Raw genomic sequence first — 6,000 nt, 5'->3', positions numbered from 1 at the left:
GGACCGGGGCCGAGGCGGGCGCTGGCGGCGCGGCGGGAGCCCGAGCCCGAGCCAGCCCGGGCGGAACAATGCGCTTCGGAGCGAGCCGGGACCCGGCGCCGCTCCCGCCGCTCGCTGCCCTGCAGCATCCCGCAGCAACGCCGTCAGATGAACACCATCTGCCGCTACTTTTGTAGCACGTTTAAATACTAAACAGAGGAGGAGAAGATGTATAAAGAAGTACTTAAAATAACTGCTTCTAATAGCCTTTAATACAGACATTTTGGGTAAGTAATTACAGCAAATTTCACATTTCACCTTCAACCCCTGAGGCTACACTATTTCTCCACCTCCTCTGAAATGAACTGTAAGCACTTATTCTGTCGCCCTGTGATAGAGAAGAGTTTAATATTCTGCGGTTTAGCTATTTTTCTTCACTTTTTATGAGAGAATTTACTCGTTAAATAGCGTATTGGTAGTGGGTATGCACTGTGAAACAGAGGTCCAGGCAGCCCTCTCTTCAGAGGAAAAAAAAAATCAATACCACTCACTCGGGGAGGGGGGGGCTGCACACCCGCAGATAGGAACACATGCCTTATCACGGCACTGAACAAAGCACGAAAAAGCCCACCATCCCGTGACGTGTTCCATGTGCAAGTGTGAGTTAGGCAGGAACAACATTCAGGGGAAAAAAAAAAAAAAAGAGTTTAAATGCTCCTCTGCTTGTTCGGGTGGAGCCTTCAGTGCAGTTTGTTTATGAGCTCCCTCCCTTTGGAGAACAAGATTTTCCAAGCTACTTTTTGCATATTTTTATTTTTCCCAACTGCCCACTGTTTTACGGTGCTTTCCCATTTCACAGAAACTGTGAAGAATGTATACAATGATACAAACGACTTTACATACTCCAGAGGAAATAAATGATAGTTTCCATTATCACATCAGTCAAATAACATTTTCACACAAATCTGTTTACATTCACCAGAAAGATAATATAATATGCTCTTCAGCCACACTGCCTTATCAACCTGCAAAGCGGTGCAGTAACAATTAATGACACTCGTGTTTTAGCCACAAGTTTGTTAAAAAAAAAACTTGCTATCTCTGACATTCAAAAATAATGTTATAAATATGCAAATTATTTTTTTTTAAGTAAAATATTTGCATCTCCTTTCCTCCTCCAGGCTTTTGAACTTCTGAGGTCAACAAGGACAAACAATACCACCAGTGTCTCTTTGCAAAAAGCTGGGTTTGCTGTCTGCAAGCAATGGTATCATTTCCATAGCAACCCCCTAACTATTAATTTTCAATTAAAGCAGACACAAAGCGGACAGCCTGAGGCTGGCAGACAGTGTCAAGAGCCCATCTCTGTAGGCAACAGTTTCACACAGCTATCAAGCGATAGGTGCCTGTGCCACAAAGCTCTATCAGAGGTACGTCAAGTTTGGCTGGTTAAAATTGCATTAACCTTGAGTTCAGTCCTAAATATTTTATATCAGGCATTTACAAAGACAACAAAATACTGACCAAAGCCCGAGTCAGAAATAAACTAGCAAACAATTTCCAAACTATGTGCAGCACATGAAAGAAAAGGGAAAAAAAAAAAAAAAGGATCATGGAAGTGTATTAATGGGAGGACATGCTTCTCAATGGCTATGATACCACTGTATTTGTCAAAAGCCTTTTAATCTTTAGCATCATCATCATCATCATCATCACCATCATCATCATCTCCTAGAACACACTCCACACTCTCAAATAAAACAGTCAATACACCTACTCCATTATGCAAATGAGAATTAATTCCCAGGCATAAATTTTCCCGGGATGTCACAACACTGGGTACTATTCTGTCATAAAAAAAAACCAACATATTTTCAAGTGTCAGGGAACTCTAATATCTCTCTCTGTTCCACTTGCCATCTTTTCACCAGAAAAACTTCCAAACTTCCACTCATGGCCACCAGCTTTCAGCCCATCTCTCGGCTAACAACCTGGGGGCACACACCTGGCGTGCATTCTTCCCCTCTGGCCCAACAGCAAACTCAGAGAACATTTCTTGATCTCCTCTCCCAAAACCAAGGCTGGCATGAGATCTTATTTTTTGTTATTTTTAGTTTAAATGTCCCTGTGTCTGCTTTCCTCCTTAACTGAGGTGTGGCCCCTGCACGCAAATACATACCACTGTAACAGCCGGGTCCTGTGCAGTCACATAGGTAGCCTAGACCTCAGGCTGCTACTGCATGGGATTTCTCACTCCAGGGTGCAGAGAAAAACCCGCTGGCAGTGACAGGTATTATGTCACAGCCTGTTTTCCACCAAACAAAAGATGACAGGCGATGCAAACTGGTTTTCAGATGACAAGTTCCCGTCAAATGCATTGCTCTAATTCTGCACCCTTCCTGCCCTTTTGCCTCCAGCAACAATTATGCAAAAGAACATATAACAGGTCAGGATCCCCCCAAACTCGATATGATCTCAGTTGTAATCCTCTGGACAACTGTCAACCCTTGCAACAGTTGGATACTATCTCTAGTACTGCACAATCTATAAGCAAGCCTTGCACTGATAAGCCAAAGAACCAATTTGAAACCAGTTCTGAGCACTAGATGGAACTCAGAGGAAGAAATGTGATCGGTACATATCAGCATTAAGTAATACAGATTCCATGCACAGAAGATACTTAGAGAATCTCTTTACTGATTTAAATACTGCTAACTAGAAAGCATAGGCTTAACCCTGCAAAACCTTTACACGTGTGAGAGGACAGACTACTTCAGTAAGTAAGAACTGGAATCACAGAATCCTAGAATGGTTTTGGTTGGGAGGGACCTTAAAGATCATCTAGTTCCAACCCCCCTGGAAGGAGACACAATCATGAATTTACAGAATAATTACTAGGTTTAGATTGTATATGTTTACATTACACTGTATATGTGGTCACAGACTATACACTACCATACTTAATCCTAAAAAATATAAAAAAACAAAGTAAAATGTTGTCCCTTATTTCCTGGTACACAAATGCTACTCCCTAAATTTATAGTATTAGGGTTAAATAGTTAGATATCAGAATCATATTGTTCCTATTCAAACTTAATTTTAATAACAGCAATATAACAAGGATGATAAAAGTAAAGATGATGTAATGAACATCTTTAAAGCAGGTTCTCCAAATTTCTAGTCTTTAAAGTTAAGCCTGCTTAGCAAGCTTTTTTTACCCCAGTAACTTACTTAACAGCACTTAACACTGGAAGCAACAATATGCATGCACAAGGAACAGACTGACTGGTCCTCAATTTCCAAATTTTCCATTGTCTGTTGTTTGCTCTGTGCGGACATGAAGTAACACACAAACCCTTGGATACTTGTTGTAGGAGGTTTTCACTTTCCAAAGGTTTATTAGAGCCTAGCAGTGAAAAGTCACCAAGGAACCCCAAGCTCACTCTCTACTGTTGGTTTCATTGCTGCTGCCATCAGACTGGCGCAGTCTAGGAACACACTTGGGAGTATATGGTAGCAAACTTGGGACCTACACCCACAATGCTTGTGAAGATGCCACAAAGAAGCGAACACTAACCAACAGCACTGGTGAGGACTGATGCACGTACACACTACTCAGGGCTGGGTGAGCCGCCACCTTCACAATTTACATAGCTCGGCTTGCAACTTCTTTGAACCCTGGGTGACCACGAGATACAAAGTATAGTCATTATTTTTCATTCATTTTCCAGTTCAAAGTATCCTCAACATTGAGAGGACTGGGCCACAGATGAGCAGTGTGGGGTCTTATAGCAGGATGACAGTGGTGTGAGTTGTGTGCTCCTCATCAGGGCACAGGAACACGTGAGGGCAAGCAAGGGCACAAGACTTGTCTTGAAGGATTGTCCTGGGTAAAGGGAGTCAGTCTGGCTGGAATGGATCCAAGGGTGAACAATCCTGTCTGCTGCCATGCCCTGCTTCCTGGGAGGAAAAAGCTTCAGCACAAAGCCTGAATGAGAACTGGCACAAATAAAGTGAGCAGGATCGGGGGCCCCAGGAGGGACAGAGAATAAGTCAGGCAGCTCATGCACATCACACCTGAAGTTCAAGCACATGGATTTTACACAAAACTCCTTTTGCTTCATGAATGACTTAAAAAAAAAACCACCTGTGTTTCCAGTTATGACTGTGGTTGGTTCCACTCAAATCCAAAAGTGCTTAATTGTTAACAGTATGTCAACACGTACCTCTTCTTCTCCCTCCCAAGGTTAAGAAACATTAAAAACTTCAATATTTAACTTGGAGTTTCATTATTTTACATGCATTTGTCATGATTTTTAAAAAAATGGAGCCAGTAAGAATGGCTGATTGCTTGACCACTCTGTAATTAACTTGTGGATTCAGACCTCTCTACCCATGTGAATCCAAACCAGATCATCACACTGGAACACACAGATAGTCAGGAACCAACTGGTTAACAACAGTTTTTACTTACAGCATGTGACCGAGGATACTAGATTACAAACAGCAAAGTGGGCAAATATATTCCTTAAAGCCTCTGTTTGCAATAAACTATAAATACATTCTCAATGTAGCATGTTCATAGAAGTCCAAGAGGTTTTGGCAGTAAAACAAACTAGAACAGGTTGGAGGGAGGGAGGTGTCTACATCTCTGCTTTAGATTCCTTCCCCCCATACTAGAGATCAGTATTTATTTACCAAGAGGAAACTCCGACAGCTGTAGACATAGAGATACGACAAACAAGAAAACTGAGTTTCAGTTCCCTGTTTACAACCCACTGATTAGTTGACTGGTTGTTCTTGTTCATTACCATTTATCACCAGTATTTAATTCACAATAAGCCTGTTACTATACCGACACTTTTTCTCCAAGTAAGAAACTTAAAATGAGGACTTGAGACTTTCAAGATTCATTCCAGCAAATTAAAGAAGACATGAGTAACACACGAAACGAAGTCCTATCAGAAGATACCATTCACCTTTTAGTGAATGGCAGCCAGATATTCTATACCATCCAGAACCGACAACAGAATCAAAAAACCCTCTGTCATACACACAAGATACGAAAGAAGCTGGAATCATTGGTGAAACCCTTCCCCTGTAAACACAGTTTAGTTTTTCTCTATGAACTAATACACCATCTGACTTATTGATTCTGGTCATATTTACAGTTCCACAAGAAAGAACAACAGCAAAAAAAAACCAAACAGATCTCTTTTGCCTCTATCAGATCTTTGAAATTAGTGACTGGCTACCAACACCAATCTTCGTTTCAGGCTGTTCTGAGTGTGTGCCAGAGCCCATGCGCACAAAAGGCAGAGCCCATGTGCACAAAAGGCAATCATCGGGAAAACCTGTTTTCACCAAAAAAACTCCAATGGTATCAGAAAATGATTCCTCCATCCTTAATTATTAAAGGACTCTCAAAATAGAACAAACTCGCAGATATTTCTTGCTTTCACAGGAGCCAAGTTTGGCAGGTTCCCAGGCTGGCTACATATACACTCTTGCAAAGCCAAAATGTCTGATGGGATAGAAAACAACATAGTTTCTTCTCAATTTCAGCTGCAAAAGAAGGGTGGGAAGCTCAGTACACCTCACAACTGCGACACAGGAGCCTTCTGCAACTGGAGACACGAGGGCAACGCAGGGACTTGGTCTTGCCTGCCCAGGACAGGATCGAGGGGTGCAGAGCTGTCCTTCTCAACATCACCATCACTTTCATTTATCTCTTTGCTAGATCTGCATTTTATTTTTTCATTTTACTTCTTCAAACAGTGGATCGCAAAATTACTGGCTCTGATGGTGCTTACATACCTCCCTCCCTTCATAACATTCACAATGAAATTTATCACAGTCAGCAAAGCAAATAAACTGTGTTTTGAAGATCTCACTCAACCAAAAGTTTTGTCACCCGTTCCCACCCAAAATAAGGTGTTCTCTGTCCTTCCTTGATGAAGGTCTGCAGCAGCCTCCTGAGCTCATCTGTTCCTGGCCTCATTTATTCTAGCTTCACATTTC

The 6,000-nt window shown here is 41.8% G+C and overlaps 1 protein-coding gene across 6 annotated transcripts in view; it reads right to left on the bottom strand.

Moving 5' to 3' along the window:
• Window positions 1–6,000, bottom strand: part of FOXP2 (forkhead box P2) — a 418,517-nt gene that overhangs the window by 205,804 nt on the left and 206,713 nt on the right. The window lies entirely within an intron of this gene.

This window comes from Pezoporus occidentalis, unplaced genomic scaffold (genome assembly GCF_034315485.1).
Source record: "Pezoporus occidentalis ecotype Australia unplaced genomic scaffold, CSIRO_AGI_Poc_V1 ctg14, whole genome shotgun sequence".
Lineage (NCBI taxonomy): Eukaryota > Metazoa > Chordata > Aves > Psittaciformes > Psittacidae > Pezoporus > Pezoporus occidentalis.
Note: the sequence above shows the minus strand (reverse complement) of the source record. Positions and strands in the feature narration are given on the sequence as shown.